Source organism: Callospermophilus lateralis, unplaced genomic scaffold (assembly GCF_048772815.1).
Source record: "Callospermophilus lateralis isolate mCalLat2 unplaced genomic scaffold, mCalLat2.hap1 Scaffold_74, whole genome shotgun sequence".
Lineage (NCBI taxonomy): Eukaryota > Metazoa > Chordata > Mammalia > Rodentia > Sciuridae > Callospermophilus > Callospermophilus lateralis.
The window spans coordinates 9,027,545-9,045,380 of NW_027515420.1; the positions used below are offsets into that span (position 1 = coordinate 9,027,545).

At 40.3% G+C, this 17,836-nt stretch overlaps 2 pseudogenes; both read left to right on the plus strand.

The window, feature by feature from the left end:
• The first annotated feature begins 743 nt into the window (after window positions 1-743).
• LOC143389922 (nuclear receptor-binding factor 2 pseudogene) lies at window positions 744-14,595 on the plus strand (annotated as a pseudogene).
• Window positions 14,596-15,755: 1,160 nt separating this feature from the next.
• Window positions 15,756-16,629, plus strand: LOC143640916 (protein N-terminal asparagine amidohydrolase pseudogene; annotated as a pseudogene).
• Window positions 16,630-17,836: the final 1,207 nt, after the last annotated feature.

Genomic DNA, 17,836 nt, shown 5'->3' on the forward strand with positions numbered 1-17,836 from the left:
CAAAGAAATGCTTTGTGTTGAGTCAGTGCATGTTGGTGCTATTTAATAACAAACATGATTGAAGAGTTTATCTCAGAAAAAATGCTGGAGACACACATTTGCTTAGGGTGTGTGGTCTTCAGTAAATTCTTTCTATCTGTATTTTTTTATTGCTTTCACATTCTCTCTCAAAGATCAATGAATTTAATAAAATATACCTTTGCCTCCAATTGAAAATGAGTTCTCTGGTACTACTATTTGAACAAAAATAGTGGACCTAACAGCATTCGAGGATTGGGGAAGTGTTGGGAGCCTAAGGTGGTTAGTTAGAGTAAACTGTGACCTTCAATTGAAAAAGTGTTTAAAGAAGTAATGCTGTTTATTTCAAATAGCTGCAAATATTTTTATTTTTTTTGTATTGTCCAACTTTTTTAGAATTTTTAAATCATTTACTTTGTGTTGTTAGGGGACAAACCCAGGGCCTCACATGGTAGGCCAGGGCTGTACTGAGCCACATTTTGTTCAAGTTTTAGTTATCAATATCTATTATTTTTAACTTTTTAGTTGGAAATACATGGTTTGGGAAAATGCTCTTGCTGGCATGAAATAGAACTATTATGAATATTAAAAAACCAGACTTTTCTCAGAAGGTGCACTTCCCTCGATATTACAGTGGGCCAGAGACAGTGATGGTGAGGTCGTGTGTGGAGAGAGCTTTGCCTTTGAGATTTTTATGGTGACACGCTGAAATACTCACCAGGAGCATGGCAGCTAAGGAACTGTGTGAGCCCTGCACTCGAAATTGGAATACCGGGTCGGTACAGGGTTGTTTCTTTAGAGCACCACTGAAGTCTAAAGAAAATACTGAGTCCCCACTATTCCTCTGAAGTGACCACACTAGGTTTTGCCATATTTGAAAAGAACCCTTTTCCTAATGATGACACATTTTTTTTTGTTTTATTTGTTTTTGTGTAGGTTTAGCAGGTCCCTGGAGAGCAGTTTAGTTTGTTTCTTCCTAGAACCAAAACCAAAAAGTCACACAGCGGGCCATATTCAGTCCTTGGGCACAGTGAAGTGGGGGCAGCACTGCAAAGATGGTAGGAAGCAAAATGGATGCGTTGTGCATACAAGATACAGAGTGTGCCTAAAAAAGTCCAAGTATGTCAGGAATTTAAGAAAGTAACTAATGTAAGGGAAAAATTTTATAGGAGGTCCTATATTAGAGTTCTTCTGAGAAACCACTAACAAATAGATTATTATAAGGAATTAGCTGACAGTTATGGAGGGTTAGAAGTTCCAGCTTCTGTCATTAGCAGGCTACAGACCTGGAAAACCAACAGATAGTTCCAATCTAAATTCAGAGGCCTAAGAATCCACAGAGCTGGTAGTTGAAGTGTTAGTCTGAAAGTCGGCATTCTCTAAACCCAAGAAGGTCTGAGTTTTTTGAGTCTGAAGACAGGAAAGGCTGGTATCCCATCTCAGGCATCATGTGGCCACATCAGCTCTCTCTTCTAGGCAGGGCTTCAATTCCCACAGGAGGGGAGCAGTCTGCTCACTGGTCCACTGATCCACTGATTCAGAAACACCCTCATTGACATGCCCAGAGCAATGTTTGACCAGTGCCTGAGATCCCCCTGGCCCAGTCAGATTAACACATGAAATTAACTAAAACAGCTCCCTTGGAGCTGAGTGTGAGCCAGCAATGAATTGTTGAATTTACTTTTAAAAATGTGACCCTGGAACGAATGAGCACTGTTCTGGATATCAACACTAAAATAAACCTACTTGTTCATTAATTCAGTCAGTAAGTATTTATCGATCCTCACTTTTTTCAGGGTCCTTTGCTAACTGCTAAAAATCAAATGGTCAGTGATATGTAGTTGGCTCCTTCTTCCCCAGTTCCTTGGTTCCTTAGTTAATTACAGTTGTTATGAACCTTGATGGCTGTTCTAGCAGTATAGATGTTGAGATCCTTACCTGGTAGCTTTAGAGCAGTGTGTCGCAAAGACCTGCCTGGTAAGTGACTCCTGGGCTGAGCTCCAGGGAGTAGAGAAGAGGGTTGAACACTGTAGCAGGGAGCAGACAGCTGGGCAGGTCCTAAATGTGAAGAGCCAGGAACTCTCCAAGGAGGTGAGTATGCTCACCATGAGCCAATGGCTGGTCCTGTTCTAGAAGACAGAGATGCAGGGTTTTGACTCAGTGTGCTACTAGGAGCAGATGGCACCTTCCATGGAAATGAGCTGGTCTAAGAGCATTGGAACCTCCAGGTACCAACTGGGAAGAAGACATCCCATTAACAAGTTTCTTTTCTAAATGAATTGCTCAGTGGTATACAAATTAAGGATAGTGTCATCCCCTGAGTTCTGACTCGGATGACTTCTTGCTGCTCCGCAGTGAGCTGCAGGTTTTGTTTTTTCAGAGACAGATTAACAGTAATAAATTACCAGTTTTATTTGCATTCAGTGAAATTGACTCTCTGTGGAATACACTTCCGTAAGTTTGACAGATACACAGTCATGAATCTTTCCCAGTGATGATAGAGAGCAGCTGTCACCCCCACATTCCCATTTGCTTCTCTTTTGTAGAACCCTGCCCTCATGCCAACCTTTGGAACCACTGACCTGTCCTTATAATTTTGTTTGTCTATGTGTCATATACATGCAGTCTTACATGCAGTCTTCTGAATGTGGGTCCTTTCATTTACAGAATGCATTTAAGATTTATCCACGTTGTATGAGGTATTGGGTTTTTTTCTTTAATGACAGAGTGGCCTTCTCTTGTATGGATACTTAGTTTGTTTACCCATTCACCAGCAGAAGAAAATCTGGGTTGTTCCCAGTTTGGAGGATTATAAATAAAGCTACTATTAACACTTATGTACATTTGTATGTGTGAGTGTGTGTGGCTGCAAGTTTCAGTTAGTAATACCAGGAAGGGGCATTGCTGAGCCCTGATAGGTGCATGTTAGGAAGCTCTAACCTCACAAGTGATTGTGCAGGTGGAGGTGGCTGTGTGCATGCTCTGTAGTGGCCCAGATCCTTGCTCTTTTCAGGATTCATTCAGTTCAGAGAGTCTATGGTATCTCCTGATAGTTTTGATTTGAAGTTCCCTAATTATAAATTTCCCTAATTATAAATTTCCCTAATTAATTAATAATGTTGGACGTTTTTATGTTTAAAGATGTAACACTGGAATGAATGAGCACTGTTCTGTATATCAAGTATAAAGTAAACCTAATCTGCCTCTGAAAAACCAAACCTTCAACTTACTGTGTAGCAAGGAGTCAACCTCCTCAGAACTCAGGGGAGTGACACTGTCCTTAATTTGTGTAGCACTGAGCATTTTATGACACCCCTGTATATTTTCTGAAGTGTCTGTTTTAGTCTTCTTCCTATTTTAAAAAAAGCAGTTTTTTTATTATTGTTTGAGGGTTCTTCATGTATTCTGAATATGTCTTCATTCTGAAATATATTCTGTCAGTCTTTTGTTTAACTTTTTATTCTATCAGTGTCTGAAAGTTAATTTTGATGCAGATAAAAGTTTTCAATTTATTTTTCTTTTGTGGATCCTACTTTTGGGGTAGGGTCTAAAAACTTTTTACCTAACTCAAAATCACAAAATTATTTTCCTAGATGCTTTATAGTTCAACACTGAAGATTCTGATCCATTTTGAGCTGATTTTTGTATGAAGGGTGGGATATGTATTCAGGTTCATCTTTTTTTATTTTTTTTGCATCTGGACATCCAGTTGTTATTATTTGTGGAAAAAACTTCTCCTTATTCAATTGACTACCTTTGTAGCTTCATATAACATTACCTTCCTGTGTTAATGTTGACCTGTTTCTACAGTCTCTGTGTGTGTCTTAGCAAATACCAGGCTGTCTTGATCACACTAGATTTATCGTACACCTCAAAAATGGGTAGTATACATTCGTCAATTTTGGTCCTCTTTTGCAATAATTTTTATCATTTTAGATTTTTATGATTGCTTGTTGAAAGCAGAATGTGTTATGGAAACAATTGAGGTAGAAGTAAGTCATTCTTGAACCTGTAGGTGAGCCCCTCATATTTTCCTGTGGGGCCTTCAGTGTGGGGATGAAGGGGGAGGTAGGCGATTTGAGGGTTGGTATGGTTGCCGGCTGCCCCCTCTGGTCATACCTTGTGCTTGGCGTGGGGTGGATTTCCAGGTGGTTTTACTCCTTCTCTGTCTCCTAGCTGCTCTCAAACCCTTCTTTCCTCAAACCTCCCCTCAGCGGGGTAGTGGAGAGGGTGGGGGCTTCTTTCCAATTAAGCCAACATTGTGCCTTTTGCTCTTGGGGGTGGGTGGTCTTGGTAGTCCTGCCCACTCCCTTGCTGTGGCTGCCCTGTATTTGATGGTTCCCTGGGGCAGTAGTTTTTTCTTCCCCCTTTTCCCTAAGGCTTTTCCATGGTGTGTGGGTGGGGAAGAGTCTGAGGAAGAAACTCATTCCCAGTGCTTCCCAGCCAGGACTGTTGCTGTTTAACCAATGAAGACACAGATGAAGCCCGCGGGGTCAGTAGAGAAGGTCAGATGGAGGATGCGAACCCTCCGCCTCCCTTTTATCTGAGGCCCCTGGGGCTCCACTCTGCTCTTCCTCCTCCAGTCTGTATCTCTCCCAATCCCTGTGGTCTCTGCCCCAAGGACAAGTGCTGGCTTCTCTGCACAACTGCAGAGAAGTTGGGTCTTCATGGTGGCCCTGTGACCACAGCGCTCTGATAGATTCAAAAAAGTCTTGAACTTGTGACTTGTCTAGCTTGCTTTGCTGTGAAGCCAGGAGAAATGTCTTTCTAATTCCCCATACCTGAGGAAGTGACCCAGAGTGTGTGTGGAAACCTGCAGTTCCACAGTGACAGTTTGAACTCCGAGAAGATTATTGTCCTGTCCATCTGAATATGTATCATCTATTAGTATATTCCTTATAATTTATTTCCAGCAGCTTTTAAAAAGCTAATTAGCCTCTTTTTAAAAGGCAGTAAGTAAATTCATCATATCAAGAAAAAAAGAGCAATGAATGTATTTCCTTTCAAAATCTTCCTCTGTGCTTTTGGCTGCCTCGGTCTGGAGTTGCAAGGCACCTATGGGCTTGTCAGCATTCAGACTCAAGGCAGGAACATCTAACTCAAGCACTTGAAGCTGAATGAAAGAAAATATTAAGAATATAAGGCTGAATATTAATGAAACTGAGAAATGAAAGATACTTAATAAGACATATTCAAAGTAATGAGCTTCTTAATAAGATATTTAATAAGATATATTCAAATTCATAAGCTCCATTAAAGGATATTATATTATATATATATATATATATATATATATATATATATATATATATATAAAGTCAGATCCATTAACATATTGCTGCTGTTAAATAAGTTGATTGATATTTTGTCTGAGTTTGATAACCTACACTTTGCATTATTTCAAATGGAATATTACATGTATAAACACAAACACATATCAACATGTAAAAATCTGTTCTAGACGTTCTAAATTATTCATTATTCATGAATGTGTACTTTGGAGGAGTTTTCTTTTTATAGATTATAAAATAAAATTGAATAGAAATGTGGATCTTGTTTTACTTGGTCTAAGTTTTTTCAAATAGATGACTTTGAAATAATGAGAGGTACCTGAACATGGGAATTCTGAGTTTACTAAAGTTTTCATCGAAGGCTTTTTTTTTAATTTTTGGGGTACCTGGGATTGAACTCAGGGGCACTGGACCACTGAGCCACACTCCCTGCCCTATGTTGTATTTTTTTAGAGAGAGGTCTCACCAAGTTGAGAAGCGCTTGACTGTTTCTGAGGCTGGCTCTGAACTCACGATCCTCCTGCCTCAGCCTTCTGAGCCGCTGGGATCATAGGTGTGTGCCCCTGTGCCTGGCACTTACCTAATGCTTTAAAATATTAAAGTAGCATCTTCTTTACTCAGTGCCTTTCATTCACGATGCAGATCTACGGCGTCAGTGATTTGTGAAGACCGTTTTGAGCACTGGAAACCTGCCAGTGTACGGCTTTGGCTCTCTACAACCCTCAGGGTCAGGTCCACACTTCATTGAAAAGCTCACAAAGCCCAGCATTTACTCTTTTCCACAGTTCTTTCTTCCACACTTTGCTCAAGGGTATTTCTACAAGCCCATGCAGGTGCTGTTGCCTTAACTAGGTTTTCTTTTCCCTTTCTATGGGCCCCAACCCTTAACCCTTGCTATTCATCCTCTCCCCTCTCCTGGCTTTGACCTCACCAGCCTCAACCTCCACACCCCATTCCCTTGACCTTATCCCACACCTATTAGATTTGTAACTTGAAACTTACTTAATGTCATTTTTTTCTTTAAACTATAAGCATCAAAAGAGCACATCTGGAACTGGATACGTGGGAAGCCAAGGTAGGAAGGTCATGAGATCAAGGTTAGAGCTCAGTGGAGAGCACTCTCCTAGCATGCACAAAGCCCTGGGTTCTATCCCCAGAACTGCAAAAGATTTACAAGAGCAGGTCAGGACTGAGGCAGTTTTGCTCTTCAGCACACACCCAGAGCTTGGCATGGTGCTCACAGTAGGTCTTAAGTCATGATGTTTTGGCAATTTGGGATGGGAAACACATAACTTCAATACCCTGTGCTAATTGATATGATAAACAGTGATAGAATTGCTAACATAGAAAATTAGAGTTGATCATTTCTTATTGACACATTAGTAAGTGCAATGGAAGAAGACTCACTAATGCCATGACAGCATTTAATAAAAATTTGACCATAGAAAGTGACTCAACCTTGAAGACCAAAGAGAAGCCAGGCACATGAGAGAAGGAGTGTGCAGACCAGGCACAGGAGGTTGGAGCAGCTGTCTGGTAAGGGTTACCGGGGAAAGCCACGCATGGCTGGAGTCCCTGGGGAAGGGTGAGTGGCAGCAGTAGAAACTCCCTGGAGGGGCCATAGAGGCAGGTGGGCCAACCTGGTAGCTTGGGGGGGTGATATGGAGTTGGCAGCTCAAACTTTTTCCCTCTGCTAATCATTAGATTCAGTCTAATGGGAGCAAAGATGTGCTTTATGGAAAGGAATATATACATATATTCATTCATCCTCTTTCTCTCTGCCTATCTGTCTGTATCCATCCATCCATCCATGTATGCATGTCAGCATTGGTGATCCAGGGGTTTTTAGGGGCTCCCCTTGCTCAGGGACAATGGAGATCTGTGATCACTGATAAGTGAAGCACAGGTCCTTGCGGCAACCCTGTGGAGTCAGCGGATGCTCCCCATCACAGCTGCAGGCCTTGATTGGCAGCAGCCCACAGTGTGGGCCGCGTTTTGTTTTCTGTCAGCAGTGTATCACAAGTATTTTCCTCAGTGGGCTGAATATACCCTGAGTGGGAGGCTGATAAAAGCAGCCCCTTCTTCATGCATCACCCTGAATGATTTCAAAGGGAAGAGGAGCAACTGTGACAGTGTTCACATGAACCACTGGGGTGGTCTCTTCTTTGTAGTCTAACAATAATATTGCACCCTGGCTTGCATTCCTCAGCTGGAGAAGAGCAGAGGTGCCTAAGCAAGACATGCTTCCTCCTTGACAAGTCTTAGAACCGCATCTGCCATGCCAAGGAAATGACATCCTTGCCCTTCTTGGGAATTTCTCTTCAAAGTAAGCATGGAGAAGTTATCTTCATAGATTTATTACATGTCTGAATCAATATTTATCTCATACAGTTACTTGAACTAATGTGTAACAGCTTGGTATTTACTTAAACAATCCAAAGGGTTTTTATTTCCCTCCCAGCTGCAGGAATATACAAAGAAGTCTTGTATACATGCAGAAGACCATCATATTAAGAATACTCTGCTCCACAAGTAGGTCTAAGTATTGTTGTTCCTGTTTTGTGATTTGTGGGTCAAGAGCCATCTTTGTGTATTTCTGAGTGTCCTATGAAAAAGTTGTCTTACAAAGGGACTTTGTAATACATGTGACGTGACCAAATATATTAGCAAGATGTATTGAGTTACAAGATATAATTGAGTCTAATACAACATGTGACGTGACCAAATATATTAGCAAGATGTATTGAGTTACAAGATATAATTGAGTCTAATACAACATGTGACGTGACCAAATATATTAGCAAGATGTATTGAGTTACAAGATACAATTGAGTCTAATACAATGAATATCTGATGAATGTTATATAGATAAGCATGTCAGTAGATATCATATCCATATCAATGTATAACATATAACATATATCATAGTATTATAATAATAGATATAGATGTCAATATATCAATAAGTATATACTACAAAATAGATCATGGGACATGGTACTAAAACTCTAGTAGTTTAATGTTGAACACTCATGAGTTTAAAAATGTGAAAAATGACATTCCTTGAAGGTGTGACTATCTGCTGTTCTATTTTATAATATCACCATAGCTCCTTCAACAGCTCAAATTACCTCTTTTCATACAAAACACATAGCAATTATAAATGCACAAAATAAAAGTGAATGTGCCATATAACATTATGCACAGTACAATATAGAGCAAGTTCTGCCTGAATGAAATCAATCACCATGTGCTTGTCCGTGTTTCTGAGAACCTTAAACAAAAGGAAGCATTAAGACCATCTCAGGGGTTACAGGATATCAGAGTCAAATGCTAAATTTGTTTCTAGAGAACAAATGTGTCTGAAAAAGCTATTATAGATGGTAAATTTAAGCAGATGTACATTTTCTCGATCCATAAGAAAATTGTCATTTGTTCACTTAAGTTGACACAGATTTCTACAGAGCAAAGAGTTTTATGAAATAAGAGCTGGTACAGATTGGTATCTTAATCCACACATTGCATAGACAGCTTTGACCCTTTAAATAATGACAAAATGAAGGGGTAGATGAAATTTTACTAGTGTGTCCACTAGCATCTATCTACATGAGATACATGTACCATTTCAGCTGTATTTGCAAACATGAGGCTTTCACACAGACACCCAAGATGTTATTTTAACTGCTCATTTTACAGATTTTATTTCTTTCATCAAAGAGAAACAAAATGTTTCATCTCCTTATTGCAGCATAGATTAAGTGTAACAAGTGAAGTGTAAGCCAGGCGCCCTGCAGCTGGGTTGAATCAGGGGTTTTCACACAGGGCTCAGACTGCCTCCCAGGGGATTCTTGCTTGCCTGGGATGCTCTTGTTCCCTGCCATGAGCGACACATCTGAGCAGTGCCCCTTGGGCTCCTGAGGTGCCCGTGCCTTCCCCTCCCTGTGGAAGGGCTTGCTGGATGCTGCAGGGAGCCGCAGGTGGTTTCCTCTGTCCCTTTAGTATTAGTGTCTTTGTACTCACTTAACCTCTAAATACTAAATGAAACTGAAATTCTTTTAAGTCAGCTAGCAGGAGGGATAAAGCCTACTATTACAAGTGTGTATTTAGGGAAAAAAAAGAAATGAAACTTCAGTTGACTAATACTAGCCAATTTTTAAAGAAAATTATGCTTAATTTTAACTGTATTTTTGAACAGTTGAGACTTGTTATTATAGACAAATTGCCTGTTGAACAGTGAGATTGGTGAGTTTGTATTGCCATCTATGTTCACATTTTCTGTCCTTGGTGAGGATTGGGTGAGGGGTCATGGGCTTGAGGAGTCATGATTCACAAGAAGAAGGAGGGCAAAGAGAGATGGGAGGGAAGGTCCTGTGCAGTCACTTTCTCCAGAACTTGCATTCCCACACTGCAAACCAAATAAACATCTTTGTTAATAAAATTTCCTGAAGCACTCTGTCGTGTTTTGTGTGGCAGAAGCAGCTGTGCATTAGTCTTATCATGAGTGCTGATTTGTCCATAGGAAATTTGTGACCAGGGTGAGTAGCCAAATGCCCCATGGATAATAGAAGCAGCAGCACAAGATCCACTTGGCACCTCCTTGGTTCTGCTCTTGGAAGCAGAGGAGCATAGTTACTGCCCCCCACAGTCCTGGGAGCAAACTCTTTATTCTTCCCATGTCTGAATGAGGAAAGTGAGTCACAGGTGAAGATAATTTGCCCAAAGACATTAAGCCCAAATATGAAATATCCTCCTCTACTGTTATTTATTAAATTGACTTGACTCTGTAGACAATGTTATTTTCCCAGCAAGTGAGTTACCTAGAACAGAAGCCTAAGCTAGCAATGCCGGTTAAAGACCAATTTAGTCCCGCAAAATACCAGGGTCATGCATCCCTGCTAAATGGAATCTTTTTTTACAGGATCTGCTGCTTATATATTCAAATGCAAATGATCTACTTCTCTGTGACATTCTGCTACTCCGTAGATGGACTGATGGGTAGTGCACGATTTATCAGTCCTAACAATGAAACAGTTTCTTACAATTCTATTGTTTTCTAATTTTCCTTCTATATGGAAAACAAGAACTTTCATGTTGGTATGAATATGGTTTTTCATAAAAGAAGACCGAGTCTTAAACTAGAACACAGAAACAGGGAAAAGTACCTGTCAGAGGAAAATCGAACTTGATTAAGATTCACACTAAAACATAACTATGTGACACAAGTCCTCAGGGAATGAATGGTGTGTGTGTGTGTGTGTGTGTGTGTGTGTGTGTGTGTGTCTGTTTTGTGCACACACATGTACACACACATATGAATGCACGCTGCTTCTTGTAGTTTTTATGTTCTTGTCTGTTTATCTTTCCTTTGCTCATAGGCCCCAGCATGGATCTCTGAGAAGTAGTTCCAAAGTTCACACTCCTGAAGTCTTCCTCTGCAGACTCTCCTTCTGCCTCTCACACTGGGTTCCACACACTCAAATTCCCTATATGGATTTTTCCTTGGAACATAGAACCCCAAATTTCTAAAGTCGCCCCTCTCTCCCTCCTACCAGACCTTTCCTTTGGTTCCTCTCTGTTAACCAGTTCTGTTAATCAGGTCTGACCTTCTGAAACCTCTCGCTCCTCCCTGGTCCTCCCTTTGTAGCCTCAGCTCCAGCCCCAGGAATTACCCTGGGCTCCAGGAATCCCTGCCTCTCTCCCCCTTCCCTCAGTGCTTCAGATGTCTGAGTCTCAGCCGGGTTCACATGGCACATTCACAGTTACTGACTCTGTGACCTCAGCTGGCCAGTTCACTTCATCTCCCAAATAGGGATGATGATGTCCCCCTCACAGGCTCCTAAGGGGGACAGAATTATGTGGTGACTATAAAATTCTGAGCAGGGAACTTGGCACCTAGGTTGCATGTTAGCTATTCTTAATTATGACCACCTCAGTGTGACCCCGTGGTGAAGTCATTGTTTCTCAAATATTTAGAAGATTCATAAACTGCTTCATCAACCTATTGCATCTCAAATCCTCTCCAACCTTGCTATCATCTGTCTTGGATTATAACTATTCATTCATTGATTTTGATGTTCAGATCCTTATTAACTAATGGTTTGAACATCTTTCATGTGTTCTTTATCCATTCATATGTCCTCTTTGGAGGAAAGTCTGTTCACATTCTTTCCATCTTTCTAAATTGGATTATTTACTTTTTATTCTTGAATTGTGAGAATTCTTTATGGAGCCTGGATATAAGTCTCTGTTCAACACATGATTTACAAATTTATTTTCCTATTCTGTAGTTATTTATTTATTTATTTAATGTTTTTCTTTGATGCAAAAAAGTTTTATATTTTGATTAAGTCCAAAGGGTTAGTCTTTTATTGCCTCTGTGTGTGTGTGTGTGTGTGTGTGTGTGTGTGTGTGTGTTTTCCTAATGAATCTAGATAGATTTCTACCACTGCAACCTGTACTAGAATTTTGGTTTACGTGATGGGTACTACAAAATAGTAAATCTGAACACTCAGAATTGGCTCTGGTTGAGTTTTAGATTCTAAGCAGCAAGCAAAGGCCTGAGACATAGTGAAAGATCAATGAATTCTTGTTGAATAGATTAATTCATTCCTTAATACTCTTTTTCAATAAGAACATTTAAAACTACCCAGAACAAAATCCCGAATAATTCAAGAAATAACAGTTTTTGCTCTTTGAATAATTAATTCTGGAAATTTTTGGTTAACAAAAATGCTGATATATACTCCCTAAATTGAAATTTTAATTCTGCAAGCATGCATAAAAGTACATTTCAACCATAACATTAGGAAAAGTGAGTTCCTGATTTTGTTTTGGAAACACGAGAATAAGTGATAAGAGATGCTTCATTTTTAAAATTAAATATTTATTTTTGTAGTTGTAGTTGAACATAACAACTTTATGTTATTTATTTATTTTTATGTGGTGCTGAGAATCGAACCCAGGGCCTCGCATCTGTGAGAAGAGTACTCCACTGCTCATCCACAACCCAGCACCTTTGTTTTTTTTTTTCTTTTTTAAAAATGTGTTTGCTGGGGCTGGGAATGTGGCTCAAGTGGTAGCGCACTCGCCTGGCATGCGTACGGCCCCGAGGTTTGATCCTCGGCACCACATACAAACAAAGATGTTGTGTCTGCTGAAAACTAAAAACTAATTATTAAAATTCTCTCTCTCTCTCTCTCTCTCTCTCTCTCTCTCTCTCTCAAAAACAAAATCAAAAAAATATGTGTTTGCTGCCAGGTGCAGTGGCACATGACAATAATCCCATGGCTCATAGGGATTGTAAGTTCAGAGTCAGTGAGGCCCTAACCAACTTAGTGTGACCCTATCTCTAAAAAAAGGAGGGGGGATTGCTGGGAGTATCACTTGGAGGTTAAGTTCCCTTGCATTCAATCCCCAATGCAAAAAAAAAAAAAAAAAAAGAAAAAAAAACGGATTCCACCTCTTGGGTCCCCTTCTTCATCTGGGAGAAGTCTTTTCTGCTGTCTTTAATAAAGCTTCTACTTTCCACTCTGACCTTGCCTCAGCATGCTTCTCTGGTGTTATACTTCAACATTGGGGAAGCAAGGACTCCTCACAGGTAAGCACCGGTAACACCATGGCTTGGAATGTCATTGTTAAATGCATCATCATACTTGGCTATTTGTAACACATGCTATTTTATTAGTTTGTGTTCAACTTCAAGGCAGAGCCCTGCTGAATAATTCTCGTTAACTCCTATCATGGCCCAGTTCAGTATATGGTTTAACTCTGCTCAAATTTGCTTTTTTCCGTTGTACATGGACACAATACCTTTATTTCATTTATGTACTTATTTTTTTTGTGGTGCTGAGGATTGAACCCAGTGCCTCAGATGTGCGAGGCAAGCGCTTGACCACTGAGCTACAACCCCAGCCCTCAGATCTGCTTTTTGAAAAACATCAACAGGTACAAGGATAAAGGTGGGTACACAAGTGCAAGAGAGAATGTGGCTAAGCAGAGTGAATTCTGAAAAAAGTCAGGCAAGCAGGAAATGAGAGACGTCAGTATTGGAAGATAGCAATCTTAAGGTTCTAAAAGCCTGCACCTCCTCACAAAACATCCCACTACCCTTTCAGAAGATATTTCATGGGGAAAAAATAAAACGAAACTCTGGAAGCAGACATCAGCAGCTGCCCTGCCCTCCGGGAGCCCCACCTACTCCAGTCCTCACTCCTGCCTGGAACCAGCCCGGGCCAGTGACGTCAGGACTTGGCCATGCAGAGCTCAGGAGGCGGCCGAGGCACTGGGGAAGGAAGCAGTAGGGTGGCTGCCTCTTCTGCACCTGCCTCCCATGGTCTCTCTGGGCTCGCTGAGGGGCGGAGGTCTCCAAGGCTGCCTTGCGCTCTTCTTCTCCTTCCCTCCATGTGCCCTGGCGACGCTGCTGGCGCCGGGGTCTTTGGAAGTCTTGGAAGCATCTCTCAACCTGGCTCCTCAGCAGAGCAGACCGTTTATGAGCTGCAGGGAAATACCAAGAGCTATTTCTTGTCACAAGAAGGCTACGGCCTATCTTTCTGATGCTCTGAAGCTGACCAAGTCTGAGCAGGCTCATTTATCACTGCAATTAAAAGGGGATAGCCACATGGAACAGCTCATCCTCATCCAGGAGAGGTGGAAAAGGGCAAAGTGTGAAGAATGATCAAAAGCTCAGAACACAGAAAAGGATGTAGCCACCCACCTTCAGGCATCTCACAAACCCTCTGCTGAGGATGCAGAGGATTAGAGTCCCCTTCTTTCTCAGAACTACAGCCCTTGTACAGAGAAACCCTTCTCTGAAATTCAGGGAGTCTTTGACAGGAATACAGAAACACTACTATTTTTACTTCAGCAAAAGAGTGAGCCAACACAGCCATGTATTGGAAGCAAAGCCCCAAAGGATGATAAAACAATTATTGAGAAGCAGGCAATCAAAATTGCAGATATGAAAATGCATGAGGAGTTCCTTGTGGCTGAGAATAAAAGATTAAGGAAAGAAAATAAAGCACTAAAGGCTGAAAAAGCCAGACTTGTAAAAGGTCCAGTAGATAAGGAGCTGGATGTGGATGCTGATTTTGTAGAAAAGTCAGCATTATGGAACTTGCCACCACGTTCAGACACTGCTACACCTTCAACCTGGCAGGAATTTGCAACAAATACTGGGAAAGTCAAGGATATTCCAATACCCAATCTTCCTCCCTTGGATTTTCCATCTCCACAACTTCCACTTATGGAGCTGTCTGAGGATTTTCTGAAAGGACTTATGAATAATTGAAATGGAAGGCTTTTGGAGAGATCAGAAGAAATACAGCAACACAGTTAATCCAGAAAAGAAGAAAAAATAAAAAAGGGAAAACCACATACAAGGGTAATTCCAGATGTGCTTTACCATCTGGCTGATTGGCAGAAGCAGCATTTCCAGGATGTAGGAAACAGTCACTGTGAAATACATTGCACATCTGATCTACCCACCAGAGCTAATGGTTCCCACATGGCATACAGTAAACTCTTGGAGGTTCACTTTCTCCCGATGCAAAGCAAATGGCTACCTAGAATAATTTTCTCAAGCACCAATTATTTTTCTTCAGGGTTAAAATGTATAAAAGTGTGTTATGTATAATTAATCTATAATTGCATAAATGATAATGTAAAACCTAAATAATATGGTGGCCTGAGGGGCTGCCATGTATTTGAAACATGCTTTCTATCATGCATTGACTGCATGCCTTTGTTATGCACAATTTGTTTGTTTAAGTAAGGTGTATAGGATAGACACCTTTCTAGATGAAACCATAATACCCACATTTTGCACTAATAACATAATGCTGACCTCAAGACTATCAGGAGAAGTATTTAAATTTCCATTTTATGAAGAAAGGAACCAAATTATCAGTTATGCTTTTTTTAAAAAAAATACCAGTTTACGTAATTAATCAGGGTGCATTTTAAGTTCTTTTTTATATAATGCATGACTTAAAAATACTAAGGAATGATCCTTTGTTTTTAATGATGCATAAATGGAAGTAATGTTAGTTGGCAGTATTTGATTATTAGAAATTAATAAAGTAATTGTGTTTTATATAAAAAAAAGAATCATCCATTGATGTCATCCTACTTGTGGTGAGGTAGGCACAAGAACATATTGAGAAAGAGTAAGAATGTATTGGATCAAAAGTCAACCATGTTACTTCAAAGTAGTGAATATACATTTTAAACTAACCTGGTTTAACTAACGTCATGTTTTGCATAAGCACAAAGGTGTTGTATCTGATTCTGCACCATTTTTTTTATTTCTATCAGGAGAGTACACTTTTTTAGTCATTGAAATATTTCTTCAACGTGAAATATTTTTTTAAGGTTTGAGGGGTCGGGCCGGTGTCGACACGGGGCTGGGGAGGCCGCCTCCCTGGGCCTGCCCAGGCGGTCGCCACTGCGATGCTGCTTCTGGTCTGCAGGCGGCGAGTGTGCCTGCCGCAGTCCGCCAGGGAGCTGGTCCGAGACCACCCGTCTCTGGAGGAAAGAGCCAGACTTCTCAGAGGTCAACAAGTGGGACCCCAGGGCCTTCTGTATGTTCAGCAAAGAGAGCTTGCAGTGACCTCCCCAAAGGATGGCTCCATCTCCATTCTGGGTTCTGATGATGCCACCACTTGTCATATTGTGGTCCTGAGGCACACAGGTAATGGGGCTACCTGCCTGACACATTGTGATGGAACTGACACCAAAGCTGAGGTCCCCTTGATCATGAACTCCATAAAATCCTTTTCTGACCACGCTCAAAGTGGAAGGCTGGAAGTGCACCTCGTGGGAGGCTTCAGTGATGACAGGCAGTTGTCACAAGAACTTACTCACCAACTTCTTAGTGAATTTGACAAACAAGAAGATGACATTCACTTGGTGACATTATGTGTGACAGAATGAAATGACCGAGAAGAAAATGAAAACCACTTTCCAATAATTTATGGCATTGCTGTCAACATTAAAACAGCAGAGATATACAGAGCCATATTTCAAGATCGAGACCCCGAGGAGGAACTGCGAGCTGCCTGAGCTTTAGCTGGAGGCCCCATGATTAGCATTTATGATGAAGACTGAGCAACTTCGGATAGGCCCGTATTCCTGGATTCCATTTCCATATGTGGATTTCTGGTTGCAGCAAGATGATAAGCAAATACTAGAGAACTAGAGAACCTTTCCACTTCCCCTTTGTCTGAGCCCCCCCACTTTGTTCAACATATCAGATCTACCTTGATGTTTTTAAAGAAATACCCCTCTCCAATGAATATGCTGTTTCCTGGAAATAAAGCTCTCCTCTACAGGAAAAACAAAGATGGCTTATAGGAAAAGATATCTCCTCCAGGAAGATAAATGTAGGAATTACCAAAGAAAGCTACTTTTTGACATGACAAAGACCATTGGTGGGTTTGGAAAGAAGATAAATTTGGAATATACACCATTGAGTCTTAGGTTTCCTTCCTTCCTCAGCGTCCTTCAAATGACTTTCAAAATAAAATCTTATTTTGGAAAAGGCAAAAAAAAAGAAATACTTAATGTATATGATTTTTGTCATACAGTTTTTCCACTAAAAACTTTAGTTCAGAAGCTTCAGCAATGAGAATTAGGTTAAAAAAAATAGCATCCCATGTAGAAACACCTTTTAAAAAAATAATAATTTTTTTAATATTTTGTTTCTTTACTTTTGACATTTAGACTTTTTTCCTCCTGCTAGTTTTCTCTTCACCCAGGATTTATTCTGAGGATTTTCATTACTTGAGATGGGTTTTACTAGTTGTCAGTTTACTCCAGCTCTTCTCTGCTGCTCTTTATTTGTGTGTGTATAACAATAAAATGTGCTAGTGCAGTGGGCCAATCGGCTTTTAAATCCTCCAGGAGGCATACAGCAAGTGCTGACTCTATGGTAGGCATTACACTAGAAGCAAATCTAAATTTTCCTTGTTTGAAACTTCTAAAAGAAACCTTCTAAGTTTGCTGAAATAGAATTTCTGAAGGTAATTAATGGACAGAGCACTTTAAAAGGATTTTATTCTGTCACATGAGTTAAAGATTTTCTCAGAAGACATTTTACCATTTAGATCCTATAAAAGTGGTATTCATTAATTTTTATGGATGAACATGTATATGCATTTTCATGTAAATGAAATCTGTTACAGTTTGAGATTTAAAAAAGATAAAAAACTCTACAATGAGATTTTAAAGTTTGTCATAGCAGTTTAAAAGTATAAGGGAATAGAAGTGATTCTATTTGTCATGTTTTAGTTGCTGTGACCAAAATACCTGACATAAACAACTTAAGGGAGGAAGGTTTCTGTTCTGGCTCATGGTTTCAGAGCTCACAGTTCTGGAAACAGGACTTCCCCACCTCTTCATTATTTTCTACTTTTTAGAAATTCTAGAACACAGCCTCTTATTGGTTCTTCTTGGGTCAGATATTCCCACTGGCTGCTGATCTTCACACTGTGTGGGTCGGGCTCCATGTACCCTGTTTTGAGTTGACAGAT